The sequence below is a fragment of the Grammomys surdaster genome, unplaced genomic scaffold (assembly GCF_004785775.1).
Source record: "Grammomys surdaster isolate TR1022 unplaced genomic scaffold, NIH_TR_1.0 363, whole genome shotgun sequence".
Classification (NCBI taxonomy): Eukaryota; Metazoa; Chordata; class Mammalia; order Rodentia; family Muridae; genus Grammomys; species Grammomys surdaster.
In genome coordinates, this window is record NW_021604782.1 from 11,624,525 (window position 1) to 11,635,652 (window position 11,128).

An 11,128-nucleotide genomic window follows, 5' to 3' on the forward strand; every position below is an offset into this window, starting at 1 on the left:
CTCTCCCTCTCCCTCTCCCTCTCCCTCTCCCTCTCCCTCTCCTTCTCCCTCACCTGTTCCACTACCCCTCCCCACTCTGCTCTGTCAGTCTTCTTTAGCTTTAATTAGTTTACCAGATAAATTTATCAGGAATAGGGTTTTAGACAAATTTAATGTTTGGAGACTGTTTTTAGAAGCTGTTTCCAGGACGGGCAGGTGATGGTAGAGGACAATGGGAGGTAGGAGGGACTGTCTGAGCAGTCTGTCTCTACCCCAGCGGGGACCACTGAGCCTGAGTGCATTGAGCAGCTCTATGAGTAAGATCCAGGAGGGAGGTTGGGGAGAAGACTCCCAATGGTGGAAAACTTGACTCACTTGAAAACGTGCCCATAAGCCTGTCCTAGAAGGAAGAAATAAAAAGTGATCTCATCAGACCTCCCCCCTCCCCCCCACACACACACTCCAGCTCTCAGCGATGTATGTATTCACTTCACTCTTTCACTTTTCATCCTACATAGAACCCTCATTTGGTGGCTCAGCAGCCTTTTATGTTAAGCCCAGTAAAGCTCTCTCATTCACCAGCAAGTAAGACTCACAATGAGTCTGAGGCTTAGCAAGAACCTGACAAATCCCACTACACCAACTGATGGCTCAGGTCTTCTGACTCCTGTAGCAGCTTCTCAATCCCCTTATCATGTTTCCAATATGAAATGTAGTCACACACCTTAGAGATAGATCTGTGACTTCATGTCTCTACTCAAGAATTCAGCACATCGTTTCTGATGAAGCGTTACAGTCCTAGGTCATGGTAGATCTTGAGGCATTCTTCACATCAATAACATGTCAAAAACCTCTCTGTGATCCTGTAACGGTAAAAGAAAACCAAGACCAAGGCCAGAGAAATACAAGTAGGAAAATACATGTATCCACATGATTGATTTGATTCAACCTTACATATGCTTCTGTTTCCTAGAATACAAAGAATCACAGGGAAGCAGACTTAGTCATTTGGTTCTAGAAAAATAGTGCTGGAGTAAAATATGTGTGTGTGTGTCTGTGTGTGTGTGTGTGTCTGTGTGTGTGTGTGTGTCTGAAAGGGAGAAAGAGAGACATAGAGAGAGACAGAGGGAGACAGAGAGACAGAGAGAGAGAGACAGGGAGACAGAGAGACAGAGAGACAGAGAGGGAGAGAGATAGATAGAGACAGAGAGACAGAGAGAGAGAGGGAGGGAGGGAGGGAGGGGGAGGGAGGGAGGGAGGGAGGGAGGGAGGGAGGGAGAGAGAGAGAGAGAGAGAGAGAGAGAGAGAGAGAGAGAGAGAGAGAGATAATGAACTATGCCCTTCAAACAGGCAAGGTACAGATAACAGATAACAGGACTGGAGGAAGGAGCCCAAATCCTACCTTTGCTTGGCAGTGAGAGACATGTAGAGGAAGCCTCCACCTCCAGACACCAAAAATGTACACTACAGCATTATTAGTGCTCAAGTCTGGTAATTCTCAGGGACTATAAGAAAACTATTTCAAATTCTGTTAATTAATTAATTGATCAAGTAATTAATTTTCTGTCACGTGCAGAAGTTCAGACACACAGCTGCAGTGAGAGAAAGGCAGATGTGACATTCCAGTATTCGTAGTGCCAAATGCAGATTTTTTCCCACTGAATAACTGGGTCTCCCTCTGAGCAGATGCTAGTATGTCTTGATGCCTCGATTCTGAAGGCCTCATCCCACTGCAGTTTGAAGACAGGAAGCCTGGCATGAGCCCTGGAGCTGGTGACACAGTGGCTTCTTGCCCACTTTTCTAAAGTTGCCCCAGTGAGCACATCTGTGCCCCAAATTTGCCCGCTCTGTCAGAAGACAATGAAGGCTTGTTCCCTGTGTCTGAAACGATGACTTCATAGTCCTTTTAAAAGCTGGCAGGGAGAGATAGAGAATTAATGTAGTTAACAAGGCACACTGCAAAGTTTGAGTTTCACACTGGGTAAAAATCTGGAGTACTTCCTATCTGGGAAACTGTAAAATCCAACACAGTAACTATCTCAAGAGTAGTGCCCCAGTTCCCTTCCACTAAGCTCATTTAAAAGGCAGTCATGAGTGTGTAGCCCATTGGGTTGGCTTCTGTAGACTTATTATTTCCTTCCTGTGTTGAAAATACAATACAGAACAGTAACCTTTAACATCTTTTGATAATGACCCATGTACACAAGTGCATTTTTTGTTGTGACTCTAAACACACACTGAAAAATGATTTTATGAAAATACCATTATGATGTGTAATATACACAATTCACATTTATCAGATTATCTCATTAACAAAAATCTTCTTGCTGCTCATTGAGTTGATTCTATGATTTCAAAACAAGCTATAACCTATAGTTAGGAGTCACAGATTTCAAGAAAGAACATAGGACTTGGATGTCCAGGTTCAACTCCTAACTGCTCAACTTAGTGGCTTCATTAGGTTTTTTTGAGACATAGTATGTCAGTCAGCATGGGCTAGGTTATGCTACAGGAGGAACAGCCCATCATTTTAGAGACTTAAAATAACTAGAGTTTACTTCATACTCATCCTGTTTGAGGCTCACGTTTTTGTAATGACTCACACATCTGGAATGCAGGAGTTGTCATAATAGCATCCTTACTTCCCAATCTACTGACAGAGCAATATGACTCCCAGCTGTGTCATGGGATTTTCTTATGGGCACAGGACTCATACAGTAGTATGGAGACTGGTGCTCAGAAGATCTCTGTGTTTGACTTACTATTCTATTATCACAGTCTTGAAATAATGATTTTGGAACGAGACATCTTACATTTTTATTTTGTAAAAATTTTGCATTTTCATTTTGGACCAGGACCCTAAATTATGTAGCTAGTTTGTAGACCACTCTTTTAAAATATAAATTTATTTATTTATTTATCTATTTATTTATTTATTTATTTTACATTCCAAAAGCAATTTCCCCTTCCTCCTCTCGTCCAAGTCTTCCCCCACACCATCCATCTACCTTCTTTGTTGTTGTTGTTTTTTTCAGAAAAGGTCAGGCCTCCATGGACATAGACCAAACATGGCATATCAAGTTGCAGTAAGAGTAGGCACCTCACCTCACACTGAAGCTGGATGAGACAACCCAGTAGGAGGAAAGGGTCCTCTTTTGACTCTCTCTCACTCTCTCTCTCTAGATAGATAGATAGATAGATAGATAGATAGATATAGATATAGATATAGATAGATATAGATTATACACACACACACACACACACACATACACACACACACACACACACACACACATATATATATATATATATACATATATATATATATATATACACATACATACATACATACATATATATATATTTTTCCAATCTGGGAAATGGGTTTCTGATATGGATTCATGAGATACCTAAAAGAATTAAGAGAAGGAAGAAATAGTGATGACCGTGCATGTTATAACTCTTGTTCATGTCTGGATGGTCTCATTTCCATTTCCATCACTGGGAAAAACCTCTCCATGTTACTATTCTCAGCCGGACACATTGTCTTCCCTTACGTAGTCCTTTTGCTCTAGTCTGCTTACCTTAATTGTGTTCATTATTCAGTACATCAAACTATGGCCTCAATAGGTTACCTTCTTTGACTGTTCATACATCCATAAATCCCTCCTTCATCTCCTTCTTACTGTGTCCCTTCCCTCTCCTTTGGCTCTTCATCCCTTTGTCAGGTCCCTTCGAATTTCACATTTAGCCTCTTCTTTAGTTGCCTCAGCTCCATTTGGTCATATGACTCTCAGTGATGCTTGTCTCTTCATAATCACCACAAATTTCTTAGCTCCAGTGAACTAGCAGCAATTGTCCCAGTAGTCCCTTTTATTCTGGACTCTAAAATCAGAGACACATGGCTGAAGCTGCCATGTTCTGCTGCTCGCTGGGGCTGGAACATGGCTCCCTCTATTCTATTGCCAGCTTTCTGTTTCTGCTGCTTGCTGGGGCTGGAACATAGCCCCCTCCTATTCTATTATCAGCTTTCTGTTTTCTATCTCCCTCACTGCCTAAGCTTGGCTGTCCTGGAACTTGCTCTGTAGATTGACCTTGAACTCCTAGATCTGTATGGCTTTATTTCCTGGGACTAAAGGCCTATACCACCATGCCTGGATTTAAGCTTTTTCTTCACCTTAGAAAGGAAAAATAATAACTTGCGTATTAAAGGAACAACCAGGATGTGAAATTGAGCTGAATCCTGTGTTCAAAGATATTGAATTAAGGGAGTGGTGACCTTGAGCTAAGATCCTAACCATCTAAATTTAGGTCCAATTCTGGTGCTACACACCTTTAATTCCAGGAGACAAAGTCAAGCAGACCTCTGAGTTCAAGGCCAGCTTGGGACAGAGCTAGAAAGAGGCAAATAAGGTAAATATTATTTGAGGAGTCAAATTTATCCTCTACCCTTCAGGCACATGTGCACAACTATGCATCTACACCGATACATTTACTTGTATAACACACACACGCACACACACACACACACACACACCCCACAAATTTATTGCCATACACTTTTGGAGATTTGTAGTTTAGGCTAGGTCTCACATGGTCAAATTAAGGTGTTATCTGCTTCTGTTCTCTGGAAGGGAGTCTGTTCTCCACAGTTTCTTAGATTTTGATGGCTGCCTTCATACCTTGGTTCATGGATTACCTTCATCATCAAGTCTCTGGCCTTCATTTTATAAAAGCCCTTGTGATGATTTCTCTGCCTCAATAACTTTTGCTCAACAGTATCTATAAAGTGCCTTTGGATACATATGAGGATTCCTTGGTGTGTGTTGAGTGTCATTATTCTTATTACCATAACTTCCAAGTAGTTTTCGTTGGCTTCGGTTCAGCTTTATCAACCAAGTGAAACACAAACTTTACTAAACTCCCATTGAGAGACTTTGCTGGAAACCTTTCATCATTTATTTCCGACAACCACTGCCACAACTCTGCAAGGCAAGTATTTATTATATCCATTCATAAATGAGCAGATTGAGGGTTGCCCAAATTAAGTGACTAATTCAGCCTGTAAGAGATGGGGAAAAATCAAGTGCAATAAGTCTGTCTGAAAAACTCATTTTTTTTCCTTGTAACTTCAAATTCCAACTTCAAGGGAATCCACACTATTGAAATTTCGGACCCTTGTTCTCTTAGTGATCACAGAGGCGCACACTCCATACCTAATCTAGCACTCCTGGCTAGCCATTTTCTTTGCCCCTAAAGTAGTGAACAGCCCAATTTCCTTTTCATTCTCTTAAGATCCTGCCAAGGATACCCTGGTTTTGTAGAAAAGACACACCCAATGCCCTGCATGAGTCACTGGCTCTGCCTGGAGCTAAAATATGATGAGGCGGGAAGTCTTTGGCTGCTCCAGTCTGTGAAATGGTTTCCATTACAGTATTTCTGTTGAGAGCAGCAATTCTGTCTTTTGATCCCTCTCGCCATGACTACAGAACTGTGGGCATCTGGATAAGCTGCCACAAGAGAGCTGGTAGGGCTTGGAGAGCCCTATGTTGGAGTTCAAGGAACCCAGATGATGCCATCAGCACTGCTTCTGACTAGTCCTTTGACATTACCGTCTAATGTCTGAGTCTCTAGTCCTTTCTGCATTCTTGGTCCCTCTCTACTCACTATGTCTTTGGTCTCTTTCCAGGTGGTATAGTGTTCTGAATTTCCTTGTGTTTCATTGAAGGAGCCATGATCAACCATTTTATCAATACAGTGGCCAAAAATCTGTATATTATATGAGTGAAGGGTAACAAGAGACAGCTGAGCAGACTTCTTGCTATTGGTATGGGTGCCCGAGTGTCGAGCAGAATCACAAAAATGAATCTAGAGCTAGAAAGAAGGTATCCATAGCAATGGCAGTTCAAGAACAGAAGCCATGCTGGTGAAAACAAGACATGTTTCTTTCCTTTTTAAGATTCTTCTTTTGAACTAGAATCTTATGTAGCTTGGGTTAACATCAAGCTTCCTATGTAGCACAGAATGACTTACGATCTTTCTGCCTTTGCATATCTAGTCCCAGGATTACATGCACCACCATGATCAGTTGATGCATTCATGGCTTTGTAATGCTCTTAAAACTCTGTACCAATTGATGTATATTCTTAAACTGTCTTTTTTTTTTTTTTTTTTTTTTTTTTTAGGTAAGGCAGGGATCATAATAAAGTGAAATGCATGGACCACTGAATGGCTCTCTAGAATGTTTGGTAGTAATGATACTCATTAAGAAGTATTTGCCCCTAACATACCACTGCTTATCCAGAATAGTATTTTTGATGTATAAACTATTTCAGTCTTTAGGTGACGTGAGTTTGGCGAACATTTCCCAGGGTTGTTACATTAGAATCGTAGCTCTGTTCCTAATGACTAGGTCATTGGAGCCTTATCTTTTAAACCTGTTGTCATCCCACCATGTAGTTTGAACAAGCTATTAGGATATCCAGTTGGTTAATTATGTGGGAATACTAATACATAGATCTTCTTCATTCTTTTTGAGTCAGCAGTGGAGAAAGAAATTTCAGATCTAGAGTTAGACACTTGATTTTCAGAGGAGACTCTTCTACACATCAACTATGTTATCTTAGGCAACTCAAGTTGACTGATTCTCAAGCCTTTTAATCTTGAAACTGAGGATACAATGAAAGTATCTTCATAGTGGTGGGGGTGTTTAATGGTACAACACATGTAAGAATTGGCATGTGGAACATGTTTGCTTCCTATAGATTGTATTCTATTGTTGTGGGATAGAATTCTTTAACATTTATAGTCTGCTCTGAGTTGAATTCCACTTTCTGAGGTGTCAGGAGAAATTATTTGTAATTTTGGACAGAGTTAAGCCTTTCTGTTGAGCTCACACTCTTGTAAATGTGTGTATAAAACTGTGTCCTGGTGCAGAACAAGGGGCACAGATTTTTCTGGCATCCCTATTCCCCAGCCCACAGCCTCAACATCTGCAAATAATTAATGCAGAGAGCAGTCTTACAGCTGGCCACCCAAATGCATCTTAAACATTAAACTTGAAAAGTTAAAAGGATGAACCCAGAGAAACTTCTATAAATTTCAAAATACACATTGGGGACTTAGACACATGGTATTTAAACATATACCCATGATGTTTGATTCTAGGCTGAATAAAATCATGCTGAATGGCAGGGTTAGGATGGCAAAAGTAACCTGTGGGCCTTCAGCTTGCGTGGACTAACTTTAGGAACAGATTAGACGACAGTGGACTTGGCTCAACTTTTGTGTCTTGTAGATGCATGCATAAATTCAGAAGATTAAGGACAGTGAGGAAGTATTGGATAGAGATGGCAGGACAGGGCAAAGTGGGTCAGGGGGAAGTTGTTGGAAGTTTCTTTGGACTTAACTGAATTCTATCTGGAATACTGGGAATAATATTTATACATTTATAGAGTAATTACAATATATGGGATAGCCGGGCGGTGGTGGCGCACGCCTTTAATCCCAGCACTTGGGAGGCAGAGGCAGGCGGATTTCTGAGTTCGAGGCCAGCCTGGTCTACAGAGTGAGTTCCAGGACAGCCAGGGCTATACAGAGAAACCCTGTCTCGAAAAACCAAAAAAAAAAAAAAAAACAAACATACAATATATGGGATGTCTTTCTCTTGGGTTGATGATTGTGTAATACCTTTTTATAAAAAGAAGAGTTTGCGTATCAAAGGACTTTTAAGAGTTGTTCAGGCCACAAAGGTCACAAATACAAAATGAGAACTTAGGTGCTGGTCTATTTGATATGGTGCCTCTTTGGTGAGTAGTGCAAGGGAGCAGATGGCCTTTAAGGTGAAGTGTTTGGCTATTGATGTATTTGAAAGCTGAGCAAGAGATCAAATGACCTCTTGGACATGAGATATATTAGGATCTTTTCCTATTTTTGAATTGAAGATGCCATATTCAGCTCAGTAAGCTCCTTGATGCTTCTGGTCTCTCTCTGTGTGTAAGTATCACATCTTCTCAAAGGCACAGCATTGATTTTATCTACTTGAAAGTTACCTGTCTGTTGGCTGTTGCTGAAAAGTGAGTTTTAGTTTTGACCTAAGAGTATTTGGAAACTCTTATTTCAGTTCAGTCCTAGATTGCTTACATATGTCCCTTTAGCTTTTGTTTCCCATGGTTGGATTGAGAGAGGAACAGATGTGTTTCCAAATGAACTCATGCATTTTCTGTTGCTTCAGGTATGATCACAGACCAAAAATGTGCTCATATGGGGCCTTCATTCCTTAGTTCCTTTTTGCCATTTGTTCTGCTCCCTAAGATGAGACATCTACCATCACCTACCACCATGGTCCAAACTACTATTGCACATCACCTAAAATTCTGAATGTCTTAATTGTTCTATCTTCCTCAAGCCTTCCTTCTCTTCATTCTAATGCCATTGGCAAGATGTTTATGTTATCACGTGTACAAAAGTACAAGTGATTTAGTGAATTATTAAGTTTTTGATACATATATGCACACATAAATCAACATGCATTTAGTTCAGTTTGGTATAAGTTGTAGCACACTATATTTGATAGCTGACTTTCTTTCAAAAATATTCTTCAAATGATGTTGTTAGGAATAATCTCATTTCCGTTTCAAATTGTTATCAATCTAGCTATTCAACAGTACTCTATAGGAGTTTCCATTTCATGTAACTTATACAAATATTAACATTGTCAGATAGTAGACAGTCTGATGGGTGGGACAAAGTGTCTCATTTTTAAGATTTTGGGGTTTTTTGGAAGATTTATTCAGTCCATTTATTGCATTTTAATTTGCATCTATTAGCAAAAGTAACTATTCTTTTGTACATTCATTGTGTGCTGAGATTTTCCTTTGTGGTTTGTCTGGTAGAGTCCTTGGTGGTTTTTGTCTTGAGATTTAGAGTATACCTTATTGATCTTTGAACAGCTTTCTTCCTGCCTAGTCAACAGCAATTATTTATTATTTGGAATTACTGTTTAGAATAACCTGGCATAGGCTAGACACGAAACTTCAATCACTTGAGAGGAAGAGACAGGAAGATTAGATGTTTAAGAATAACTTTGTCTTTCTGCCATCTTCCCTCGCCGTCACCATGGTGCGAATGAATGTTCTGGCAGATGCTCTCAAGAGCATCAACAACGCCGAAAAGCGAGGCAAACGCCAGGTCCTCATCAGGCCGTGTTCTAAAGTCATCGTTCGGTTCTTAACTGTGATGATGAAGCATGGTTACATCGGTGAATTCGAGATTATTGATGATCACAGAGCTGGAAAGATAGTGGTGAAGCTCACTGGCAGGTTGAACAAGTGTGGAGTTATAAGCCCTAGATTTGATGTTCAACTCAAAGACCTAGAAAAATGGCAGAACAATCTGCTCCCATCACGCCAGTTTGGTTTCATTGTGCTGACAACTTCTGCTGGCATCATGGACCATGAAGAGGCAAGACGAAAACATACTGGAGGGAAAATCCTGGGATTCTTTTTTTAAATGTAAAGCATAAATAAAAAGCCTTCGTGGACTGTGAAAAAAAAAAAAGAATAACTTTGTCTATATAAAGTAAGAATACCTAAGCACTTGACTATAAATCAACTAAGCAATCAAACCAACAAAAGAGTTCAAAACTGTGAATAACTTTTTCAAGCCCATGACTTCCAGTTCATGTTTCTTGTGTTTTTACATATTTTGGTTTTCCTGTAATAGACAACCCAAATGGGATATAGTGGAATATACATATATATATATATATATATATATATATATATATATATATATGTATTATATGAAAAGGAGGAGAGAAAGGAATAGAATAAAGAGATAAAGAGGAGGGGGAAGAAGAGGAGAAAAAGGAAGAGAATGAAGAATAGGAACAGGAGGAGGAGAAATAAGGAGAATGAAGTTTGGTAAGGAATGAGTTGGAGGTTACAGGAGGAGTTGGAAGAGTAAAACAAATATGCTCCTAATTATATTTCATTTCATTAACATGTACAAAACTATCAAAGAATATGAAGAGCAGATTTTATGTTTTTAGTTTTATTATTGGTACATGATTCAATAAATCATTCTGGTTTCAAAGGCTTTTGTTTATCATTTTTCCCAGAAAATTTTAGAAAATTGGCTTTTTTAAATTAACTTTTAAATTATTTGATTTATTTACATCCAGAATGTTGCCCCCTACCCAGTTCTCTGCTACCAGAGTTCTTCATCCTTCCCCCTCCCCTTCACCTCTCAGAGGGTATGCCCACTCCCACTTCTCCTTTCCTTGAGGCATCAAATTTCTTCAGGATTAGGCACATCTTTTCACACTGAAGCCAGACAAGGCAGTTCTTTGCTACATATGTGTCGAGGGCCATGACCCAGCCCATCTATGCTCCTTGGTTGGTGGCTCAGTCTTTGGGAACTCTGAGGAGTCCGGCTTAGTTGATATTTTTGTTCTTCCTATGGGGTTGCACTCCTCTTTAGCTCCTTCAGACATTCCTCCAACTCTTCCATGAGGGTCCCTGACCTCAATCCAATGGTTGGCTGTAAGTATTTGTATCTATCTCAGTCAGCTACTGGTAGAGCCTCTCAGAGGACAGCCGTGTTAGGTTCCTGTCTGCAAGCAGAATGTAGCATCAGTAATAGCTTCAGGGTTTAGTGCCAGTCCATGGGATAATTCCAAGCTGGGCCAGTCATGGGTCAGCCTTTCCTTCAGTCTTTGCTCCATTTTTGTCCCTGCATTTCTTTTAGACAGTAACCATTCTGGGTCAAAAAATTTGAACAAGGGTTGGTAACTCCATCACTCCACTTGGGGCGCTGACTATCTACTGGAAGTGGTTTCTTCATGTTCTATCTCCTGACTGTTGGACATTTCGACTAAGGTCACCCCCTTAGTCGAACACCTCACATCTCAGGCCTCTGAGTCTTTCTAGAGATCCCCTGCTGTAGGAGGAGCTAAGGAGGGAGGAGTTAGCAGAGGAAGTGGTGGAGTAAGGAGGAGAGGAGAAAAAGGAAGCGGAGGAGCTAGGAGACAGGAAAGGAGAACGAGAGACAGAGAGGAGATAGAGGTGGATGTTCATGTGTCTGTAGCAGTCAAAGGTAGTTGGTATATCTAGGTTGGATATTGGGTTCCTCTTCTGATTGTATAGGC

At 40.4% G+C, this 11,128-nt stretch overlaps 1 pseudogene; it reads left to right on the forward strand.

Moving 5' to 3' along the window:
- Window positions 1-9,076: 9,076 nt before the first annotated feature.
- On the forward strand, window positions 9,077-9,523 carry LOC114631597 (annotated as a pseudogene).
- The last annotated feature ends 1,605 nt before the right edge of the window (window positions 9,524-11,128 follow it).